Source organism: Podarcis pityusensis (genome assembly GCF_964106645.2).
Source record: "Podarcis pityusensis genome assembly, chromosome: 5".
NCBI classification, from domain to species: Eukaryota; Metazoa; Chordata; class Lepidosauria; order Squamata; family Lacertidae; genus Podarcis; species Podarcis pityusensis.
Window position 1 is genome coordinate 8,075,521 of NC_138032.1, and position 25,460 is coordinate 8,100,980.

The window sequence follows — 25,460 nt, forward strand, 5'->3', positions numbered from 1 at the left end:
AGGGATGTCACTTTGGTACTGCTGATGAAGCAGTTAAACTTGGCCCCGGAGGTGCACACTCCATTGTCTCTCGAGACAGAAGGAAGCCAGCCACAACAATGACATGCCCCACACAGCCATTGCTCTTTGCTGTTTGTACGTTGCTGTTTTTGAAAACTCAATAAACACATCTTTAAAAGGGGGAAAGAACAGTTGGCATGGCTGTTCTGAGAACTTGATACTTATATAAAAGAAACACTTATTATTTGACTGGCCAAAGGCTAAGCCTCTTTTCTCGCCCTCCCCAACGCCTCAAGGGCATCATCCTCAGCACAACTACGCAGGAGTAAGCCCTGTTCTGGATGGCATCAGGAGAAGGGCATGCAGACATGGCACCCCCCATTCTGAATCTCAGTGGGAAGGATTGTGCTGGAAATGGCTGCACATGAGTCCCATTCAGTTCTTTGGGGTTCACAGCTCAGTCCTAAGCAGGCCTCCCAGCAGGTTCTTCAAAACTTAATTGAGGTGGGGGAGAGAGAGCTATTCCGCTTTGCCTGTTCTCCGCAGACTGTCACGGGTTCTTCCAACATGACCTCAACATGGGAGGCAGCTTGAAAGGTTTCCGAATTAAAACTCAGCAGCTGTCTCTGCGTTTCCTGCTGCTACGCTGAAGACCATGTGGTGGGCGACAGCTCAGATGGAAATTGTATTTAAAATCCACACGTGACTGTGATTCATGAATCTATCGGTGAATCCAAATGACCCCTCCTCACTGTTTTTAAATTAAATGCAAATGCCTTGAAATGTACTAAAGCACAGCTCACAGCTCTCGCTGCAGCCCAGAACTTCTTGCACCCTGTAGTTTTGTGGGATTGCTGTGGAAACATAGAAATTGGGGACTGAGGGAGAGGGGGAGAGGGCTGGCTCATAAACCAGCATCTCTTCTTTCAGGGATTTGTTTTGTTTTTAAAAGCAAGTTTCTAGTCCTTATGTCAGGGGAGAAAAGCAGAGGTAGGGTGTATCCAATGTTAGGCATAGGTTAGACCCATTGAAATGAATGGACATGGCTTAATTAAACTGTGCAGTATACTGTGCAGTTTGGAGTGACTGGATGCATGAAAACTGACTCCTTTTTGGAAATAAAACATTGTCAGGGCCCATAAGTTTAATTAAAATTTACTTGCAGAACTTTCTTCACAACAGAATTAAAATATCAAATGATACATCCAAACAGCTCCATAAGACAGGCGCCAGTCCAAGACATAGGCTTAGCATCTTACAAAATATGAACTAATCCAAACAGACCTAGAAGCAAAGGTCACTCTCCTAACGGCATCCATTCTGCCTGAAGAAGTTTTCCTGGAGAGCTTCATTCATATCCTTACTCCATGGAGCCAGGGAACAAAAGACTCAAGGGCAACTCCCTTCAAAACGGTGATTTGCAATTCAATAGCCTCCCATGTGATCTAAGGTTAAACACTCACATGTTAGCTAGCAGAAAACAACAACAGTTAATCATCAACACAGTTAAAGCTCAAAGAGACCATTCTTGGCTTTAATATAGCCCCATGAAAAATCCCCATGTTGAAGCCTTTTCAGCAATACACAGGCATTCACCGTTTCATTGTCAATTAAACCAATTATACTTAACATGGCTAACTTAAGTACATTAATTTAACATTAATTTAATGGATCTATTCAATATAGAATGCAGTTGAATACAGCACATAGATACATTAATACAACTCATACAAAGGAGCCAAGCCATGTAGGTGAAGAGACAAAATATCCAAGGCTACCACCAACCGGAGAATCAGCAACTGTAGATTGTTGTTTCATACACACTGTGGCTAACTCAAATTTTTCAGTGGTTTGTCTGAACAACCCCATTACAAACCGTGGTTTATGATCCTCTGGAGAGAAACCAGAGTTAAAGCTAGCCATTCTCAATTCAGACAAGATGACAAATGGTGATGAATTGAAAATGAAAAAGGATGCTTTCAATCTCATCTTCACCAATTGAATTTCTGCCTGCCTGCTTGTTTTTAAATGTAAGAAGGATGCGCAAGGAGTAGGGGGAAGCTGGTGGCGGTCACCCCAGCTGCGTGGAGAGAACACAGGCTGTCGAAAGCAGAAAGAGCCCATAATAAAAGGATGGGGAAAACCCTCTGAAACCTAAAACTGAAACAAAGTGCCAAAAATGGATTCACAGCCCGCCAACCTCCCCACCTCCCTCCCCCCCACCTTGCCAGCTGCCTCTACCTGAGATGTTTGTTTGTATCAGAAGAGAAGATACCTCTCTGGTTCTCAGAGATTTGAAAGTCAAATGAGTCTTCACCTGCATGCTGCAACTCAGAGATTTGACTTGGAAACTGTTTTCCTTTGGCATAATAAGACTCAAGAGGAAGACAGGAGAGGGAGAGAGGGAGAGGGGACTAGGCGGGGAAGGGGAGAACTCAGCAACCAACTGAATGGCAAAGGAGTTGTGTTGGAGATTTCTAACACAAAACTAAGAGGGGAAACAGGCACCCCATCAAAATAATTAAAAAATATAAAATTTCCTCCAAAGGCGGGCAGCTGAAGGAAGCCATGGCTGGGGCAAGTCTCGGGCTGCGCCACCCTGGAAATAATCTTGCACCATCTCCCAAACAATCCTGGCAAGTCTTCATCAAAGCAGTACTCTTTTGTCTTTTGGCAAGCAGAGCCCTTTCCAGGCCCTCTGGGGAGCAGCGTTCTCCTGGGATGCTCAGGCTACCACAAGAACCAAGAGATGATGAGCTTAGCCAAAGCTCGTTTGCACTTCCCCTCTGGGGAAACCTGGGGTTTAGCGCTGAATTGGAGCAAACGGCAATTGCGCTATAGAGTGGTTTTTCTGGGGGGAAGCGGTAGGGGAGAGGTGAAATCTCTCGGGCTCTTGCCTCGAAAGCGTGGGACAAGTGGAAAACTTATCGGACGCGTGTTTTCTAAGCATGGGAGAAGCAGAAGTAAGGATGGGCCCAAGAACACCCTCTACACCACAGATCTTGGCACTGAGGAACAGAGGCATCTCCAAGGCGGGATGGGAATTTTAATGGAGAGATATTGAAGTTGTTGCTGCTGGAAAGAAAAGGCCTCTAGTTCCTGCAGGAGCTTTTCCTTCACTGGAACACAATGCTCCCTATCAAAATCCTAGAACCTGGGGCCATCCAATCATAGAATTCGAAAATTGTAGAGTTGGAAGGGGCCTCAAGGGTCAGCTGCAACCTCCTGCAAATGCAGGAATCTCAGCTAAAGAATCTATGGCAAATTGGCATCCACTTTTTGTTTAAAAAAGGGACGTGGGTGGCGCTGTGGGTTAAACCACAGAAGAAGAAGAAGAAGAAGAAGAAGAGTTTGGATTTGATATCCCGCCTTTCACTCCCTTTAAGGAGTCTCAAAGCGGCTAAGATTCTCCTTTCCCTTCCTCCCCTACAACAAACACTCTGTGAGGTGAGTGGGGCTGAGAGACTTCAGAGAAGTGTGACTGGCCCAAGGTCACCCAGCAGCTGCCTGTGGAGGAGTGGAGACGCGAACCCGGTTCACCAGATTACAAGACCACTGCTCTTAACCACTACACCACACTGGCTCACCACACAGAGCCTAGGACTTGCCGATCAGAAGGTCTGTGGTTTGAATCCCTGTGACGGGGTGAGCACCTGTTGTTCAGTCCCTGCTCCTGCCAACTTAGCAGTTCAAAAACACGTCAAAGTGCAAGTAGATAAATAGGTACCACTCCTGCGGGAAGGTAAACGGTGTTTCCGTGCACTGCTCTGGTTTGCCAGAAGCAGCTTAGTCATGCTGGCCACATGACCCGGAAGCTGTACGCCGGCTCCCTCAGCCAATAAAGCGAGATGAGCGCCGCAACCCCAGAGTCGGCCACGACTGGACCTAATGGTCAGGGGTCCCTTTACCTTTACCTTCTGTTTAAAAACCTCCAATGAAGGAGATTCCACCACCGCCCAAGAGAGTTTGTTCCACTGTCAAACAGCTCTTATCATCAGAAAGTCATTCCTGATACTTAGTCGGAATCTCCTTTCTTGCAACTTGAAGGCACTGGTTTGGGTCCTCCCCTCTGGAGCAGCAGAAAACAAGCTGCTTGCTCCATCTTCCATGTGACAACCCTTTAGATATCTGAAGATGGCTATCATGTCTCCTCTCTGTCCCCTATTTTCCAGGCAAAACATACCCAACTCCCTCAAACATTCTTCATCTTGGTCACCCTCCTCAAACTTCCCAGCATGAGATGCTATTTGCATCCAGGCCCTCTGTTAGAATGGTGAATCCATGATAAAATCCCTTCAGGACTCCCAGTCATAGATTCCCTTTATATAATCATAGAATTGTAGAGTTGGAAGGGACCATGAGGGTCATCTAACTTTCCCTTGTGGTCCTTTCCAACTCTACAACTCTATGATTCTATTATTATCCAGATGCATACACATAAATATATAACCTACTGTATTTTGCATATTTTGTATACTTGTCCATGCAAAGTCTACGTCTAGAAGCAATAAGACGTATTGCAATAAATTGCGAGTATAGTCATAAAGAGAAACAGATTAGAAACAAACAAACTTTGACTTGACTAAAAAAAAAAAAGGTGTGCCCTGTACTTAATTGGAATGCATATTTTATTTATTTATATATACGCACACATATTAAAAGTTAATTATGTTTTAATATAAAAGCTTCAGCTGACAACCACAGTCCTAGAAGAGGGATATCTTCTTCGTTCTTCTTAAGATTGTGATCTGCTGAAACAATGGACGTGTTCTTCAAAGCTGTTGTTTTATTCATACGCATTTTGATGCAGATTTAATTGATTAATTTAAGCTCGTGCAATTAATCAACTCAGATTTGTTTAATCAGCTGACTTTGGTGAATTCAGGCAGCTTAATCACCGGGGGGTGCTTCTTTCATCCCATCAAAAGACAGAGCTCTTTGGAGATCATAGAATCATAGAGTTGGAAGGGACCTTGAGGATCTAGTCCAGGGGTAGGCAACCTAAGGCCCGGGGGCCGGATGCGGCCCAATCACCTTCTCATTCCAGCCCACAGATGGTCCGGGAATCAGCGTGTTTTTACATGAGTAGAATGTGTGCTTTTATTTAAAATGCACCTCTGGGTTATTTGTGGGGCATAGGAATTCGTTCATTTGGGGGTTGGACTAGATGACCCTTGGGGTCCCTGCCAACTCTACAATTCTATGATTTTAAGATCCTCTGGCCTTTGCCCCATGACTTTCGTGGTCAGTCCGTGGTGTGGAACCAGAGAGGGCTTCCTCATCTTGGCACCCTCCGGTTGTTTTGGGCAGACCCTCCAAGTATCCCTATTTTCTGGGGACAGCCCCGGATTTACAGACCCCGTCCCAATTTCTGATTTGATCCTAGGATGTCCCGCTTTTTCTTGGGACATCCCTATTTTCATCGGAGAAATGTGGGAGGCTATGGAGTTATGTGTCCCCGTCCCCCCAGCCAAGGAGATAACTATACAACCTTTAGAAGACAACTGGAGACAGCCCTGTATAGGGAAGTTTTAAAATGTTTAATGTTTTATTATGTTTTTATATACAGTGGTACCTCGGGTTAAGTACTTAATTCGTTCCGGAGGTCTGTTCTTAACCTGAAACTGTTCTTAACCTGAAGCACCACTTTAGCTAATGGGGCCTCCTGCTGCCGCCGTGCCGCCAGAGCACGATTTCTGTTCTCATCCTGAAGCAAAGTTCTTAACCCAAAGTACAACTTCTGGGTTAGTGGAGTCTGTAACCTGAAGCGTATGTAACCCGACGTACCACTGTATGTTGGAAGCTGCCCAGAGTGGCTTGGGCAACCAAGTCAGGTGGGTGGGATATAAATAATAAAAATATTATTATGAAATAGGACGTCCCTATTTTCAATGGATAAATGTTGGAGGGCACAGTTTTGGGGGGAACTGCAACTCCTATCAGCCCCAGTTGTAAAGATAAAGGGACCCCTGACTGTTAGGTCCAGTCGCGGGCGACTCTGGAGTTCCGCGCTCATCTCGCTCTCGTCCCCCCAAAAGAGCTGGAGGGCGCCAGGTTGGGCAAAACTGGCGCCAGCTGCGCTAGAAACGCACACAAAGCGCGGTGTCCTCTTTGTTACCAGATCCTGCCCTCTCCCTCCCTACCCAAAAGACAACAGCAGCTACGGACCCTCTGGAGTGGAATCAGGTGCCAGACTGCAAGGAAAGAGGGAGGCTCGGGGGAGCCCGGGCGAGCGGGCAGCAGGAAGGCACTCGTTGCCCCCGGGGCCAAGGGCGGGCAGGGAAGGAAGGAAGGAAGGAAGGAGAGGAAGGGGCCGACGACAGGAGCCTCTCCAGCCCCCCAGCTTGTTTGGGACCGAGCGAGGAGGAGGAAGGGGGTGAAATGGCTCTTTTGAGCCACGCGCAAAGCAGCGGCGCTTCCCAGGCTCGGCTTGGATTTCAGCAGGACCAGATGTGAACTAGGGGGCTGGAGGTGGGATCCTGCCCCGGGCCCAGACTCCCGCTCGCCACCGCGGAGAGAGGCTCCGGTGACGCCGGCGCTTTTCGCCCCGAGAGACAAGGCGCTTCTCCAAGCAGCGCGCAGGGCCTGGAGCGCAGACGGGCGCCTCTTGGGGATCTTCTCTTCTTCCCAAACATTCCCAGGAGGGAGGCTTAAATATATATATATATATATATATATATATATATATATATATATATATATATATATAATCTGATGGCTGCTGGAAAGCTGGGCCTTTAGCAAGCCGGAACAGACTGGTTCTTCATCATGGAACAAAAGTGTTTTTGGGGGTGGTTTTTTAAAGGTTTCTTTCAACAGTGGAGCAGTCTCCCTCGGAAGCTGGTCGACTCTCTTTCCTTGAAGGTCTTTAAGCAGAGGGTGGCCGCCTGCTCTGAATGCTTTAGTTGAAATTCCTGCATTGCAGGGGATCGGACTAGATGACCCTCAGGGTTCCCTTCCAACTCTACAGTTCTATGATTTCATGATTCTATGAGCAGAGTGCCATTTCTTCACAACCATGCAGCCACCAGTAGGATTGTTTATTTATTTATTTGGCACATTTGTACCTGGCTTTTCAGCCCAAAAGGCTCTCAGAACAGCTTAAAGGTAAAGGTAAAGGGACCCCTGAACATTAGGTCCAGTCACGGACGACTCTGGGTTTGCGGCACTCGTCCCGCTTTACTGGCCGAGGGAGCCGGCATACAGCTTCCGGGTCATGTGGCCAGCATGACTAAGCCGCTTTTGGTGAACCAGAGCAGCGCACGGAAACGCCGTTTACCTTCCTGCCGGAGCGGTCCCTATTTATCTACTTGCACTTTGACGTGCTTTCGAACTGCTAGGTTGGCAGGAGCAGGGACCGAGCAACGGGAGCTCACCCTGTCATGGGGATTCGAACTGCCAACCTTCTGATCAGCAAGCCCTAGGCTCTGTGGTTTAACTCACAGCACCACCCGCGTACGTGCAGCCATCGGTTTACAATCTATAAAAAAACCCCCTGAAAAACACAAGGGAACCAACACACAAGGGAAAAGGGACTTGGAGGGAAGAGGAAAATTGAAATCAAACCCAGGCACCAGTTTCTAAAGATGGTTAGAGGAGAGGGTTTTGCAATCAGAGGGAATGGACTGCAGACAGCCCAGTGGCACCTTTACGTCTCTCTCTCTCATTGGACTTAAAAGAAGAAGATGAGGAAGAAGGCATAAGCTTATGTTCATCCTGGGGAAATCTCTCTCTCTCTGTCTCTCTCTCTCTCTCTCTCTCTCACACACACACACACAGAAGTTCAGTGGTTTTCAAGCATTCTGCTTCCAGGGAACAGTTTCTACAACAAGGTGCCTTCCCTGTGTCCCCGCTACATCTGCCACCCAAGCCCTGCAGCGTGTCATAGGGCTTATCCACACTATTCATTTAAAACTCTTCCACACCACTTTTAACTGTCAAGGTTCCCTGCAAACCATCCCAGGAACTGTACCTTTCATTGCCGCATAACCTGGAGCCTTTGCCCATAAAAGAGGCAGCAAAACATAAAATAGACTTAACGCTGCTTTTGAGATCAGTCGTTCTCCCACTTCATTGTTTCCTCAGTCCAAAAGGGGTTCATTTCTCTTTACAGCTTGACTGGAGACAGGTGTGTGTTCGTGTGTGTTTGTAAACCAAAGCTGCATTCTAATTGAAGCGCTCCAGTGCAGAGATTCCATCTAATTGCAAATGGGGCCTTTTGTCCCCTTCTCTGTTAACCTCACATCAAAGAGCGTTGAGATAAGTAAACCGGCTAGGATGCGATTGAGAGATTCTCCCTGTACCTTAGATTCACCACCGCTTTAACCAGATGAGGCAGCAGTAGGTTCTCTCCTGCCTTTTCCTGCCTCCAGTCTTTCCATCCATCCCTCTCCCCAATCTGTGGTCATGAACAGGTGTGCTGTGAAGGAATAGACAAAAGGATGGGGAGGGCAGCAGGTGTGAGAAGCCACCATGCCTTGCCTCCCCAGGTACAGTAAAACCATCTTATTCATCATAATTCCCCAGAGATGTTCTACAAGGCAGTGGAGGTCTAGGACCAGAGTTTTCTGAGTAAACCCTACACAAATCTGGAGTGGAGTCCCCAAGGTGGTTGGATGGAGCCTTGTACATCTCCTTGCAGCAATTCCTGCAGTCAGGTTGGTGCCAAACGTATTGCCCTGCCTTCCTTTGGATCACATCAGTGAGACTGAGAAGGTCTTGTTGTCTGGGCAGCCCAGGACCCCACCCCCATACACACTGCCCAGGCTTGCGCCCTGGGAAGGTCACTTTGCTTTGACTTTTCCCCTGGAGGCAAACTCCATTGTCTTTTGAGACAGATGGATGCCAACAGCAGCATCACAATTTACCATCCTCATCATCACCAGAAGGTCTCAGCGTGGGTTACAACAATTTAAGATCCAGGATTTAAAACAGTTAAAACAGATGACAGTCACAAGAATGTGGCGGGCCTTGAAAACACACTTTTTAGGTGTCAAAGGTCAGTTAAAGAGGTTCGTCTTCAGCATTTGTTGAAAACTGCATGGTGAAGTTGCCAAGCACACCTCTGTGGGGAGGGAGTTCTGCAACTTAGGGGCTGCCACTACCCTGAATATGTTAGGGAGGTGGAACTACCTAGAGGGTCCCCCAAGTTGATCCTAAAACCTTGGAGGGTCTTTAGGGAAGGAGGTAATCTTTAGGATATTTGGGACCTAAGTTATTTTGGGGGCTTTAAACTCCAGTGTGAGCAAATTAAATTTATCTGGCAGCCAGTCCAGATTTTTTAGAACAGGAGTTTATCTGAGTTCTCAAGGCAACCCTAGCCAATAATCTGGTTGCCTCATTTCGAACCTGTTGATGTTTCCAAATAATAATAATAATAATAATAATAATAATAATAATAAATTTATTTATACCCCACCCATCTGGCTGGGTTTCCCCAGCTGCTCTGGGTGGCTTCCAACAAAATATTAAAAATGCAATAAAACACCAAACATTAAAAACTTCCCTAAACAGGGCTGCTTTCATATGTCTTCTAAAAGTCAGATAGTTGTTTATTTCCTTGACATCTGATGGGAGGGCGTTCCACAGAGTGGGCGCCACTACTGAGAAGGTCTTCTGCCTGGTTCCCTGTAACTTTGCTTCTCACAGTGAGGGAACCCTCAGAAGGCCCTCGGCGCTGGACCTCAGTGAATGATGGGGGATGGAGATGTTCCTTCAAGTATACTGGGCTGATGCTGTTTAGGGCTTTAAAGGTCAGCACCAACACTTTGAATTGTGCTCAGAAATGTACTGGGAGCCAATGTAGGTCTTTCAGGACCAATGTTATGTGGTCTTGGCAGCCACTCCTAGTCACCAGTCTAGCTGCAACCCCATGTAGAGTGCATTGCAGCAGTCTAATATGGAAGTTACCAGAGCATGGATTGCCATGGGCAAGTTAAAGCACAAGAGGAATCTTCAGGTTGCAGAAAAGGACAGCCACAATGACCAAGGGGTTGGAAGTTAGACTGTTGAGGGCTTTTTAGTTTGGAAAAAAAGAAGAGTTTGGGGAAGGGGGTGGGGGACATGCTAAGAGGTGTAGAAAATTATGGTGTTGAGAAATGGATAGGGAGACTCTTTTTTTCTCCCTCTGATCATAATAGAACTTCCCCACCACCACATGAAGCATAATGTTGGAAGGATCAGGGCAGACGAAAAGAATAACTCACCAAAGCTTTTTGCTGGCTGTGGATTTTTTTAAACCACCTGTTGTTACGCTGATGAGTTTCTAAATTGGTTTATTGATATGATGTGTTTCAGGCTTTTCTGCATTGATTTTTAATTGTTACATAAGCTGCCTTGGACACCAGCCCGATGGAAACATGGGATACGAATAATTGAAATCGTTTATTTGGTTACTCATTTGCTTGCTCCCCCCATCCAACTCTATTCAGTCATCTAGAAATGTAGTGATCAAAGCAGTAAATATATCAGCAGTCTTAAAGACAGTAAATGGAAACGGCACACTCCAGCAGCCCCCAAGGAGAGGAAAAACTAACTCTGAGGAACTTCTGAGTGATGGCCTTTGCCTATCGTAAGCGAAGGCTTTTCAAAAGTAAAAATGTCTTTACCTGACAGTGGCAATGCACAGAGGAGGAAGGAACACAGCAGATGTCAAAAGCACTGCACTGTCAGGGCACGGCTGAGGGACAAGGGTGTCCATTCTGTAAAAATAAAGGGGGATGGGAAAGGACAAAGAGCATTTATGAGATCTCAGGGAGAGGTAAGGAAAGGGGAAAAGGGGCTTCCTGAGACCCACAAGATCCAGATCATTTAGCCCACCAAAGGTCCAGAATGTGGCTGCCAGACTGGCCAGTGGGAGCAGCCTCTGGGACATGGATGAAGTCAGGGAGCAGGCAGCTGCCCCTCCTGAATCAAGTAAATAAAGAAAAATACTTAACTAAAAGTAGAAATTGTAGAAAGATTTTGACAGGTTTTTCTGAGCACTTGGGGTCAAAAGAAAGTAATTTAAAACAACTGTCGTAGAGACTTTTCATTCCAAATCTGCTAGACAGAGGATGTTGACAGGTGGGTTTCCTGCACCCCCCACCCCCTGGTAATATAAATCCTGGCTATGCCCATGGGGCGAAGTCAAACCGTTGGAAGGTTACAGCGCTTGCTGTGGCAGGAATGATCAATATGGGAGAGAGATGTTTTGTTGCAGCTGAGGCTGGATTCTGCACAGTGAGGCAGCTGACTGGGAGGAGAGGGGCGAGAAGAGGCAGGGATGCCTCGCCTTTCACTACACTGAGTAATTTAAAGGAATGAGCAGATTCCTCCCATTTCATTGTGTTACAGGTGCGAAACTAGGCTTTACAGTCATACCTCAAGTTGAATGTGCTTCATGTTGAGCGCTTTCGGGTTGCGCTCTGCGGCAACCTGGAAGTAATGGAGTGCATTACTTCTGGGTTTCACCACTCGCGCATGCGCAGACGCTCAAAATGACATCATGCGCATGCGTGGAAGCGGCAAAACGCGACCCGCGCATGCGCAAATGCACCGTTGCGTCTTACGTTCCACTCAGGATGCGAACGGGGCTCCGGAACGGATCCCGTTCGCATCCCGAGGTACCACTGTATTTCACCCGAGTCAAAGACCCAGTTTGGCACCTCCCCATGTGTATTTGCGTACACACACACACACACACACACACACACACAGGCTGGGAGCCTCAATGGTGCCCCTCTGTAGTCTTCATCCAGGGCAGAAACCCTAGCTAGTCCTGTCCCCCCCAGTTATGGCTTTGTGTATTATGTTATGGATTTCTTTCCATGCCACCTTTCAGGCCCCCAGGCCCCCATGTTAACATACCATGACGGCAGTGTATACGCATATTGATTAATGCCGTGCCAAAAAGAGAGAGAAAAGTAATCTTGATGCTCTTTCGTGATTGCATCATGATTCCTTTTTGTGCTGCGATTTAATCAATGCACATATGCACTGGTGCACATCAGTAATGTGTAAGTGAAAACAAAACAAAAGGAAGACATGAATCGCAGCAGCCTGAGCAAAATTCAGAAATTAAAAAGAAGAAAAGAATGCCGGGTTGCTGATATATTAGTGCTGCTCTGCTTGCAAGAATGAGTAATTGGGATCAACAAAATCTAGAAAGAAATTCAGATGCAGAGAATTTTGCAGACGTCACCCGTGATTTAAAGGTTCAGGGCAGGACTCCAGGTCTCCCCTTGGAAACCTGTCATGCAGGGGTGGGAAAAGGAGTTATGGTTTGCATTACTTTGTGGCCTATTGTGTATTGCCTTGAATATACTATGGTGAATATTGCATCAGGAGACGTTTCCTCTCCTACACAACAATTGAAAGGTGCCGTAAGAACCCCGTCCTTCTCTGCATCTGGTCACCGTAACATGCAAAATCCAAGCCTGTCATAAGTAGAGGAAAGCGAAAGATCACCCAGACAGATGCACCCATCAGATATTTTGCAAGGCTCAGGAGTATCTGTGTCAACCACATATCCTGGTGGTACAGGGGGAGGAGTTCGAGAAATCCCATCTTCAGAAATTCCAACATGAGCTGTCTTGATCTGCATCTTCCATAATTAATGTGTGGATTGGAAGGCAGCTTTCAATCCGATTTTGCATTTCTCCAAATGTTGTCACGCAGCTCTCAACTAAAAACAAACAAAAATGAATTTCGAAAAGTGAATTTTTGGAGAAAAACGTCTTATTTTACAAATGCAAATTAATGTGGAAACTGGACAGTGGGGACTTATGGATGGACACACATTGGAAGTGGCAAGGACTGGAGTCATCTCTCCATCCCCTTGGCACAGCTTGCACCAACCTGGTGCCCCCCAGATGTTTTAGAAGACAACTCCCATACTGGGCATCAGGTTGGCCAAGGTTGCTCTGGCACATCTGCTGGGGGAAAAATAAACTAGGTTCAAATTGGGCCATCCCTGATAAACAAGGATAAACTTGGGAGGTATGACTCTAGCCATTGTCCATGCAGCTGTTCACACCCTCTCTAACATCCTTCAACAAGTGGCCTGTTCCTTTAAGGGGGCTCAGATGTGACCTGGGGTGGCAGGGGGTGGAGAGGGGTAGTCCAAGGGGGAGGGTGATCTTCATGCTCATCAAAATGTTCTATGTGGAAGCACAGGGTTTTCATTTCCCCTTGTTCCCCCACCCTTTGTTTTATCTCAAAGGCTCAGTTTATGTGGGACTCTCATCCCAAGGGAAATGTTCCCAGTGTGAGGCTGCAAAGGAGGAGGACCGCAAACAACATTTGATGGCTTCTGCTAATGGAACAGAAGAGAGCAAGTTCTGGGTTTCAGGCCATGAAGGCCAGACAGTTGGGGAGCCCGTTGCCACTCTCCCTTTTGAAATGACGAGGAAGAGGCGCCACATCCACACGTTCAAAGAGCTCATGTGCCACTTGAACAGTCATGGCTTCCGCTGCAAAGAATCCTTGGATTTGTGGTCAGATAAGTGTCTCCTAACAAGCCGTGGCCCCTTTTGCAAGCTACAATCCCCAGGACTCTTTTGGGGGAAGCCGTGACTCTTAAAGTGGTGCATGAGTACTTTCAACATGCGGTGTGGATGTGGCTAGAGTTTCACGATGCTCTGCTTCTGCAAAATTGGTTTTCTTTGGGGGCAGAGTTGCACATTGCAAAGCAAACTCTGGGAGAGTTCTGAGAATAGTGAAGAGGGAAAGGAGGGGTGTTTAGCCCCTTCCACACTAGGTGGTTCTCCTCTACAGATGCACTGCTGATCAATTCTCTTTCTTTACAGATATTCCACCAGTCAAGCTGGAATAATCCTGGCTAGAGGAAGGAATACAGTGGTACCTCAGGTAAAGTACTTAATTCGTTCCGGAGGTCCATTCTTAACCTGAAACTGTTCTTAACCTGAAGCACCACTTTAGCTAATGGGGCCTCCTGCTGCTGCCGTGCCGCAGGAGCCCGATTTCTGTTCTTATCCTGAAGCAAAGTTCTTAACCTGAAACACTATTTCTGGGATAGTGGAGTTTGTAACCTGAAGCGTATGTAACCTGAAGCGTATGTAACCCGAGGTACCACGGTATATGGGAGGTGGAATTTGCAGGAAGGAATTGATAGGCATAGGAAGGGCTAAGCACCCTCCTCCTGCCTGCATATTTTCCTCTGAAAATGACCCCCTTCCCTGTTCCACCATCCACAAAACCAGGTGACGTGTCAGTTACAGTTTCTTTGGTGGTGTAACATGTAGTTCTGCCTTTAGACCAGTGGGTGTTGAGGTGGCTGCGCTGGAGGGGCTGTCGTCATGCGTAAGCAAACCTCTTGAAAATTGGTGATATGCCGCAGATTGAATTCAACACTTGGGTAAAGTAGTCTCCTAGTGATGACCTCATCCTGCTCATTACATGATCCCCGATTGGCTCAGTTCACCCATGTGACTCATCCAAGAAGCCTTGCCTTCATTCTCATTGGCTTTGTCTGCATATTGCTACATTACATAGCCAAATTCAATCAGTAATGTGGCCAAGTGTCACAATCCAGACGCTGTGTGATCCCTGATTGGTTGGGATTGCTCATGTGACTAAACCAAGCAGGGGAAGAAGAAATAAGGGGGGGAAGTGTCACTGAAACAATGGCTTTTTCTAGCACAAATAAGGACTTTTCCCAGGTCTGCCCCCCTTTCTTTCTACTCTGGAAGAACTATTTTCTGCGTTAAAATGAAAGAAAAAGGAATACATTCTGCAAAGCACCACCATAGAGAACCAAGCTCTTGGAAAAAGTCAGGGCAAATTTAGGAGGGGGGGGGGGAAATGTAGACCACCCTTTCCGTGAGCTCTTTGAGGAGTGGTGGTTGTGGGGAGTTTCTGGACTTTATTGGCCAGCTGGGGTGACCTACATGAAGCAGAAAATAAATGTCAGACAGCTGCAAGGAGCCGCTGATGCTGCTTCCCTACAAGCGCCAGCCAGGGGCTGAGTTATCAAAGGCGGATCTTGACAGAAGTAGCTTGACAGGAGATGTCATTCTGGTGCAGACAGATTTGCTGTGAAGTTTGCTTCTTGCTTCTCTCTCAGAACCCTGCAAATGAAGGCAGGGGAAGAAGCGGGGGGGGGGGGAGAGAGAGAAGAGAAACATTAGTTGGAGATTATACACACTGACAAGTAGGTAGAAAATTGGCTTAAAGACCTGGAATCAAAGAGGGTAATGGAGAACGGTGTTTTGCTGAGCCAGGAGGAGAAGGAACAGTGGCGGAGGGGGCTGGGAGCACCAGGGGCCTCGTGTGAGTGTGTGTTTCTATTTAACGTCTTCATTATGGATCACGGGGAGGGGGAAGCAGAGAGAGAGAGAGAGAGAGAGAGAGAGAGAGAGAGAGAGAGAGAGTCTCTCTTGCAAGATAATAAATGGAGAGGAACCAGCAACTTCTGGAGAGAACAAAGGGATGCAACAGAGGGAGGGACCCACACAGACTGGGAAGAGGGACAGGAAAAGGAGGAATTGGAATCAGCTTCGGAAACAGGACAGCCAGTCGATGGGGAGGGACAGAAGGGGATATATATGCGCGGAGGGGAGGGTATAATTTGTTGGGAGAACAACAAAGGGGAGTTGTGCTTCAGGCCACAAGGCAACTTGAGGGGCAGCACTAGCAAGGTACGTTTGTTTTAATGGGATGAGGGGAGGGGAGTCTGCAAGATGGAACTCACCGCCGCAAGGAATGGCACTGAGAGTCATTCTTATGCTGAAGGTGGCCTTTGAGGTATTTGTGGTTGATAGGCCATAGAATCATAGAATTGTAGAGTTGGAAGAGACCCCCAAAGTCCATCTTTTCCAGCCCCTGGCAATGCTAAAGGACCCCTGACAGGCACCCATCCAAATTCTGTTTGGAAACCTCCAATGAAGGAGAGTCCACCACCTTCCAAGGAAGTCTGTTTCACAGTCAAACAACTTTCCCCCTCAGAAAGTTCTTCCTGATGTTGAGTCGGAATCTCCTTTCTTGCAGTTTGAATCCATCGATTCAGGTCCTAGCTTCTGGAGCAGCAGAAAACAAGCCTGCTCCATCTTCTACCCCAGCGGTTCTCAACCTGTGGGGCCCCAGATGTTGGACTACAACTCCCATCATCCCTGAGCTCTGGCCTTGCTAGCTAGGGGTGATGGGAGTTGTAGTCCAACAACATCTGGGGACCCACAGGTTGAGAAAGGCTGTTCTACCCCTTCAGATCTTTGAAGATGACTATCATGTCAGCATGTCAATCAGCAGCTGTTTGTTAGTCTGCAAATAGACCAGGAAAAATAGGCTTTGTTTTAGGGTGTCTGTGAGAGACTCGTCATATATTAAAAGCATATCCAGTTGACATTATAACACTTATCTTTCCCCAAAGAGTCCCATAGTTTCTCCCTCCCAGAACCACACCCCCAGCCCCCTTAACAAACTGCAGTTCCCAGAACTCTCAGTTCTTGGAAATAGGGAGAGGGTATCACAGATAGGTTTGAAATTGTGCTGGGGCAGTTAGGAAGAAGCCTGTTCCCATGTCGCCCAGGCAACTAGGTGACACTTCCTGTCTTGTTGCATTAAAACTGAGCCACAGCACAACTCAGATGGACTGGAGCATCAGCCAGCTCCCTCCTCATTCAGAGTGAGGGCAGTGCTTCCTGTTCTTGTTCACTCTGAGTGGGCTTCAGGATGTCATAACCATATGGCAGAATCTGATTGGCTTATATGGTGTCATGATGTCATCTTGCTGACTCCGCGAACCTTAATTGACTGTATCAGATAGCCTGGCTGCATAAGTCCCTAATTGGCTATGCCACATGGTCTGTAAAAAGAAGAATGATTAAAATGCCTCTAGGACAGGCATAGGCAAACTCCGGCCCTCCAGATGTTTTGGACTACAATTCCCATCATCCCTGACCACTGGTCCTGTTAGCTAGGGATGATGGGAATTGTAGTCCCAAACATCTGGAGGGCTGGAGTTCGCCTATGCCTGCTTTAGGATGCCGCAAGGATCAGGGCCAAACAATGTGTCAGCATCAGGGGAAAGGGGTTTTAAGGAACATTTTTGGAGATCCCGAAAGCTTCCTTTGCATCTCAAAACTGGCACAGAATTTGCAACCAGCAAGTTAAGCATTTCACTTAACTTGAGATGAGCAATTATCGGCTGCTAAGGTTTGCACATTGCACTGCTCTTAAGAACACAGTTACAGGACCTGGTTGAAAAATGGGCAACCCTACCGGGTCAGTATCACCCAATCCCAATCTCCCAGCCCCAGAGGCAGTGAGAAGGAGTCACTGCCTGTGCTCATAGAGCTCATGTCTGCCCACATGGAGAGCTGCTAATATGTGCAAGGAATTCAGCCTAGAACCTGAATTTCGGCACTGGCGCTCCATTTGTGAATATTTGAGCACAGAGTCTCTGAGCACGATCTGAGTGCATAAGTGTGCCATTGAATAATTTTATTATTTATACTGCACCAATCTGGCTGTGTTTCCCCAGCTGCTCCTTGCTTTACAATTAAGGATCAGGGATGCATCTGTGGCAGACAGAAAGGAAAACAGCCCCGTGGCATGTGCAGAGTGACTTTTCTCTTCCCACTAAGTAATCTGAACCTGTCTGCGCACACTTAGGACTAAGGATCCTCTAGGCAAGACTTGCGCTCCAGACACTTTCTAAAAAACCGAAACCTGATCACAGCCCCAAAGGGTTGTCAGCATAGATTTACTCTCCGAATGAACGGTAAAGGAACTCTCGGCCTCGTGTTTTAAAACAATAATGTTACTTCTGCCCTTCAGGCTTTCAAAAGGTCAAAATCTGAAGACAGGGAATCTTTCACACACGGATTCTAATGAAGGAAGGGGAAGCCTGTGCTGGCATTTCCAAGAATACATTAGAAACCGCTTAAGACACATTATACTGGTTCTTAGGAACGCTAGTCTTGATTACAGAGCAGTGTGCAGTTGCAACTCAATACTGCGCACGCCATTATCCATCTTTGCCCTTATTACTACGTTCAATTAGCAGAATATTATACATGCCATGCGAGGCAAGGCATAATCTGCAATACAAAAAAATTAGCCCTGACTGAAATCAATTCAGGCAGTAGGGGAAAGGGACACACAAACACACCCCACCACCACCACATAGATTTTACCTTGAATTTGACTATCCCCAGTACTGCCATGCCTTTTATAGGGCCAAATTTAACTGTTTCCCAGCCACAATATGCAGGGATGTGAATAGATGCTAGGAGAGGATCTGCAGTGGAACCTCGGTTTTCGAGCTTCTTGGAAGCTGAACGTTTCGGAACCCGAAAACCCAAAACCCAGAAGTAATTGCTTCCGTTTTTGACTGTGCCTCAGAAGTCAAATGGCTTCCTCGGTGTGTTCAGTTTTCTCAATGGAAATTGCTGATAGCCCTTTGCGCCTTGGTTGTCAAACGTTTCGGAAGTCAAACTGTCTTACATTCAACAACTGAGGTTCCACTGTATTCATTAGATACTATCAGCGGGTGGCACTGAGGATGTGGGTTTCGCTGTGGTCTAAACCACAGAGCCTAGGGCTTGCTGATCAGAAGGTCGGTGGTTCAAATCCCCGCGACGGGGTGAGCTCCCGTTGCTCGGTCCCTGCTCCTGCCAACCTAGCAGTTCGAAAGCACGTCAAAGTGCAAGTAGATAAATAGGTACCACTCTGGCGGGAAGGTAAACGGTGTTTCCGTGTGCTGCTCTGATTCACCAGAAACGGCTTAGTCATGCTGGCCACATGACCTGGAAGCTGTACAATGGTTCCCTCGGGCAGTAAAGCGAGATGAGCGCTGCAACCCCAGAGTCGTTTGTGACTGGACCTAATGGTCAGGGGTCCCTTTACCTTTATCCTTCCTGAGCTCAGCAGAGCGCATCCCTTTGCAGCTTAAAATGAAGCTTTGATAGGATAGTTTTAGCCTTTTAGTTTAAGTAATGCAGGATTCCTTAAGGCAGACTGGATTCTCCTGGTTTTCCTGCTCCATGGCAACTGTTCCAATAAGTCCAGAGCACTGGCAAACCAACAACAGTGGAGGGAATCCAAGGCCCAGAAAGCAATATGTTGAATGAAACCCAGCAGACTTTTACCTGCAATGCTAAATGACGTGCTAGGTCGTTTAAGTCTCAAAGCTTTATTAGCCCAATACATGTTTTCAGTGCATGTTGATACAGAGAAAACAGCAGGATCAATCACACTCTGCACAGACAAAGCAGATCAAAATTTGGGAAGTGGAGGTGGGTATAATGGAGGGCTTAGATAAGGGTTAGGGAACTGATGACCTTTGGGGCATATCTGGTTCACGGGGGGTCTCTTTCTCTGGTCTGTGGTGTCTCCCCCACTCCTTGCCACACTCTCACTGCTACAATTAGGCTTCCAAAAGAACACACCACCTAGAGAAGAGCTTTATTTCATGTCTGAAACAAGTACAGAGCAACCACAGGGCATGCCTGACTCCACTCAGATATTGATTTTGTTTAGAGAAAGTATTATGTGTAGGGACACGGGTGGAGCTGTGGTCTAAACCACTGAGCCTCTTGGGCTCGCCAATCTGAAGGTCGGCGGTTTGAATCCCCGCGACGGGGTGAGCTCCCATTGCTCTGTCCCAGCTCCTGCCAACCTAACAGTTCAAAGACATGCTAGTGCAAGTAGATAAATAGGAACTGCTGCAGCAGGAAGGTAAATGGTGTTTCCATGCATTCTGGCTTCCATCACAGTGTCCCGTTGCACCAGAAGTACGTTTCCGAGCACAATTCAAAGTGTTGGTGTTGACCTTTAAAGCCCTAAAGTGTCTCCACCTCCATTGTTCTGCCTGGACACTGAGGTCCAGCACCAAGGGCCTTCTGGCGGTTCCCTCACTGCGAGAAGCAAAGCCACAGGGAACCAGGCAGAGGGCCTTCTCGGTAGTGGTGCCCACCCTGTGGAATGCCCTCCCATCAGATGTCAAAGAGATAAACAACTACCAGACAACTACATGACAAACAACTACATGACATTTAGAAGACATCTGAAGGCAACCCTGTTCAGGGAAGGTTTTAATGTGTGACATTTTAATGTATTTTTAATTTTTGTTGGAAGCCACCCAGAGTGGCTGGGGATCAAATAAATTATTATTATTATTATTATTAGCGGTTTAGTCATGCTGGCCACACAACCCAGAAAGCTGTCTGTGGACAAACGCCAGCTCCCTCAGCCTGAAAGCGAGATGAGTGCCACAACCCCATTGTTGCCTTTGAATGAACGTAACTGTCCAGGGGTCCTTTACCTTTTACCGTTTTTACCTTTGTATATTATATATTTCATTTCTTAAAAAATCAAAGTTTACAACAATTGTAATACACCAAAAGCCACACACAATAATTAAAACAATGAAGTCCAGTGCCACCTAGTGACAAAAGTATATAATGGCACTATCCACTCCATGGGGAGGAAGTTCCCACTCTCTCCTTCATAAGAAATGCTGGCAAAGTGAAAGTTATGAGCTTATCATGCTGACAAAATCCCCAACCCCTCTAAGGAGACATGGACTGCATGCAAAATTCTTCCCTGGCTGGAAGGTAAGGTGTGACACTGGGTCTTGGGGTTCCTGTCTGTGTCCTATGGGATAAAATAACTACATTACTAAATGTGAGAGCAAAGTGGTGGTGGTAAGGAATCAATCTGTCCCAGAGCCCAGATAGTGATGGGACAGATCTTGTCCTGCGACACACAGCCTTTCCACTTCCCATTCCTGGTAAAGACAGACATTTTCTTGGTCTATGTGCTTGTATATATGCTCCAGGTGCTGCAAAACTACAGTTAAAAAAAGCAGAGAAGCTGGATTCAGAGATCCTAATCTAGTCTAGACTAGGCCCTAAAAGGATTGTGAGCTCGGGTGGGTGGAGGCCATAATTCCATGATTCACATTCTCCATGAACTCGCTAAGGTGGTCTTAGCAAGTCACAGCCTCCCATCTCTGGTGCCAACCATCTTTAGCAGGAGATAACTAATAGTATTGACCCATGGGGCTGGCCCACCTATGAGGCAAGGTGAGGCAACTGCCTTAGGTGGCAAGAGCCACAGGGGCAGCAGATTTTTATCCCCCCCCCTCCTTGTTCCTGATGTAAATCTTCACTCACTCCTTTGTCCCAGGCAGGGAGGGAGGTGCTATTTTGTAGTTTGCCTCAGGTGTGAAAATGTCTTGAGCCGATCCAGTTGGCCCCTCTTTCTCTTGTTGCTAGAAGGATTCCAGGGACATTGGATGTGCTGTTTTTTGCTGTTAATACGTGCTGCTGAAGAATGTCTAGGAAGGAATATGGCCCTTCAAGGTTCTCAATCTGGAGTCTGGGGATTGTAGGTGTAGGGCTGTAAGGTACCTGCAGGAGTACCATAAATGCTGAGGCTTTCAGAGGAAGATAATGATGATAATGATAATGATAATGATAATGATAGAATAATAGAATTGCAGAATTGTACAGTTGGAAGGGACCCCACAACTCAACCAGTCCAACTTAATGCAATGCAAGAATCGCAGCTAAAAAATTCCTGGCAGGTGGCCACACAACGACTGCTTGAAAGCCTCCAATGAAGTCCACCACCTTCTTTTTGACTGTTGAACAGCTCTTACTGCCAGAAAGTTCTTCCTACTCATGATGCTGGTGGCAGACAAAAAAGCAGCAGCTCCAGGCAGAAGTTCCTCCCTCCTTCTTCGAGATGAGTCCCCCAGCAGGCTTCAAAAACACCTTTGGATCTTGGCCGCAGGCTCATCCATTAGAAAAACCATCCCTCCAGGATGGGCCTCCAGGTACACCCTCCTCATTTCCCCACTGCTTTATGGATTCCTTCTGACCGGATTCCCAGGCAGGGAATCTGAACCAAGTCCCATCCTTTGCAGCTCCTCCTTTCCTCCCATCCCTTCTCTGTTTTCCCGAACAATAGACCCTTCTGTCCTCCTCCTCTTAAATCACTCAGGACAGAGCCAGGTCCCAGAGCCAACGAGAAGAGATAAACCTCCTCTCGGTGTGCAATGGAGACGGCGGGAGGCCCTTCTGCTCTGGGGATGGAGGCTGCCCCCTTCCCTTCGCTGCATCCCACATCCCAGGGGTCTCTGCTTGCAGCTGTGTCGAGTGACAGCTGACATCACAGCTGATGGGCTTTTCCCTCCCTCCTAGAGATCTGGCTCCATCACTTCCAGGTGTGCAGGGATGTGATAATAAAAAAATGGGGGAAATTAACAAGCTGGGTGTTCATCCATCAAGGACAAGCAGGGAAGTGGTGAGAGGGAGGGGAGGGAGGCCGAGAATCCCATGGGGGGCTACTATTAGCAGATCAGCCTGTGCTTTTTTTACCTCCTTGGGTGGTAGGCTATGGCTCAGAGGACCCCTCCTCTCCCTCCCACGTCCAGCCCAAGATGCTGGCTTTTGCTCAGCTAAGACATTAGACATGGTTTGCTTTTTCGCAGTGGTTTCTTCTTCGTAGCGGAAGTGTCCTCTCATAACACAAGAACTCACAGACATTCCAAGGGAGCTGAATGTTGGAAGATTTGGGACAGAGGAAAGCATGTACTTCTTCATGCAGCCTCGGCCCAGTAAGAAGCATCTCCACCCGCATCGTTCAGCCCGGGCACTGAGGTCCAGCACCGAGGGCCTTCTGGCGGTTCCTTCCCTGTGAGAAGTGAGGGAACCAGGCACCCTCAGTAGTAGTAGAAGAAGAAGAAGAAGAAGAAGAAGAAGAAGAAGAAGAAGAAGAAAAGGAGGAGGAGTTTGGATTTGATATCCTTCTTTATCACTACCCGAAGGAGTCTCAAAGCGGCTAACATTCTTCTTTCCCTTCCTCCCCCACAACAAACACTCTGTGAAGTGAGTGAGGCTGAGAGACTTCAAGGAAGTGTGACTAGCCCAAGGTCACCCAGCAGCTGCATGTGGAGGAGCGGAGATGTGAACCCAGTTCACCAGATTACGAGTCTACCGCTCTTAACTACTACAATGCCCTCCCATCAGATGTCAAGGAAATAAACAACTACCTGACTTTTAGAAGACATCTGAAGGCAGCCCTGCTGAGGGAAGTTTTTAATGTTTGATGTTTTATCGTGTTTTTAATATTATTTTGGAAGCCGCCCAGAGTGGCTGGGGAAGCCTGGCCAGATGGGTGGGGTATAAGTAATAAATTATTATTACCATATTTTTCGCTCTATAGGACGCACTTTTTCCCCTCCAAAAATGAAGGGGAAATGTGCGTGTGTCCTATGGGGCGAATGCAGGCTTTCACTGAAGCCTGGAGAGCGAGAGGGGTTGGTGCGCACCGACCCCTCTCGCTCTCCAGGCTTCAGGAGAGCCCCAGCGCCAGCCCCACAAGGTCGGGGGACAGAGGGAGGCGGAACGCTGCCATCCCGCTATCTCCCGAAGTGGTTTGTAGGCTGACGGCGGGGAGACCCCGCCGCCAGCCCCGCAAGCTCCGGGGACAGCTGGGAGGCGCAGCGCGTCTTCCCGCTGTCCCCGGACCTGGTCTGAAGGCAGACTGCGGGGAGAAGAGCGCTTCTCCCCGCTGCCGGCCCCACAAGCGCCTGGGGGGGAAATAAATTTTTTTCCCTTTATTTCCCCCCCAAAAAACTTGATGCGTCCTATGGGCCGGTGCGTCCTATGGGGCGAAAAATACGGTATATTATTATATAGAATTGTAGATCTGGAAGGGACCTGAGGGTCATCCAGTCCAACCCTCTGCATAACAGGAATCACAGCTGAAAGTTAAAACACAGTTTTGGCAGTTGAAATGGTAGGATTTGCTCCCACAGGAGCCACCAACTTGGCATTAAAAGAGGATGGAACAAATTCCTGTAAGAAAAGGCTATCAGTGGCTGCTAGCCATCAATAGTTGCTGGGAACCGCAGGGCAGAGCGGGGAGGGGTCTTCTGCTCAGGTCCTGCTTGAGGGCAAATGGTTGGCCACTGTGAGAACAGGATGCTGGACTAGATGGGCCATGGGCCTGATCCAGCATGTCTCTTCTTAGGTTCTTAGTCCACTCACAGAGCAAGGATATTCCATGGCAAGTTCAATCCGCACCACCTTCTGCTAACTTGAAAGGACTCGGGTGGTTGGAAAAGGATCTCCTGCCCATAGGAGCCAACTCCTAGGAGATGAGGTCTCTTCGGCTCCCCCAATGGAATATTTGAGCCCCTCCCCCATTGATGGGCATTGCCATGCTTTGTGATTGATTCTGTGGGGTGGGGACCAAGGAGGGAAGTGGTGATTGTGATCTCAACACATACCCCTCCACCTGCAGGTGTGAATACACACATCACATTGCTGGGACCAGGTCTGTCTTTCAAATAGGCACAGACTCAACCTGCCACAAGCATTAATTTTGGAACAAAAGCAGTTTCTCAAGAAGCCCTTTTCAGGGGCAAAAAGTATGCCACAGGTCTGGATTGCGTAGGAGAAACAAGGACCCTGTCTCCTTTCGTTCCAGAATAAAATGTCATGTTCATGCTGTCGATGGCAGACCTAAGCCACAGAAATCTGGAATTATTCTGTAACATTTTAAAATCCTGCTAGTTATCTCAGTGGTTTTGCTGTTGGGGCAGAGCAGTGAAAACTGGGAGCAGGCATTTTAACTGGGCAATTAGGAAAAATACCAACACCTTACTATTTTACCTATAAAATTAAAATGGCTAAAATTAAATTAAAGTACATCACTCTGCTTTCCACAGTCCCCCCCCCCCCAGCCCTCAGTGGCTACAGGCCTAATTCCTCTTAAGAATCAGTCCCCCATGCAGTTGAGCACAAATAGGATTTATACATTGGTAAAACATGCAATAATCAGGCTAAATTAAGACCGGTTAAAGCCTTGGAGATGTACTAGTCTGAAGAGGTGTAGTGACCAGAAAAACATGGACTTTTATTCTGGTTAATGGAACCCAGATATGATGCCTCTTATATAGTCAACAAGTCCTGCTTTCCATTTCTTTTATGTCACCTTCTATATCTTCACAAGGCAGGTCAGGCTGAGAAGTGAGCAAAAACTACGAGAAGTGAGTTTAAAATGTGAAACTGCACATAACCAGCACCTTTCCTTTTTGTTCCTTCAGGTTCCCAAAATGTTATCTCTTTGGGTTTTCATAGAATCATAGAATACAATTCTATGGGACCCCAAGGGTCATCTAGTCCAACCCCCTGCGATGCAGGAAACTCAGCTAAAGCATCCATGACAGATGGCCACCCAACCTCTGCTTAAAAACCTCCAAGGAAGGAGAGTCCACAACCTCTAGAGGGGGACCGTTCCACTGTTGAACCGCTATTACTGTCAGAAGGTTCTTCCTGATGTTGAGTCGGAATTTCCTTACCTATAACTTGAAGCCATTGGTTCAAGTCCAACCCTCCAGAGCTGGAGAAAACAAGCTTGCTCCCTCTTCCATGTGACAGCTCTTGAGATATCTGAAGATGGCTATCAAAACTCCTCTCAGTCTCCTCTTTTCCAGGCTAAACATA

The 25,460-nt window shown here is 47.3% G+C and overlaps 1 long non-coding RNA gene across 1 annotated transcript; it reads right to left on the reverse strand.

The window, feature by feature from the left end:
• Nucleotides 1-1,143: 1,143 nt before the first annotated feature.
• LOC308478553 lies at nucleotides 1,144-10,264 on the reverse strand. The gene is made up of 3 exons (XR_013987146.1): nucleotides 10,206-10,264; nucleotides 8,304-8,419; nucleotides 1,144-1,445 (listed from the first exon to the last, which is right to left on the reverse strand). It is a non-coding gene; the product is annotated as an uncharacterized lncRNA (long non-coding RNA).
• Nucleotides 10,265-25,460: the final 15,196 nt, after the last annotated feature.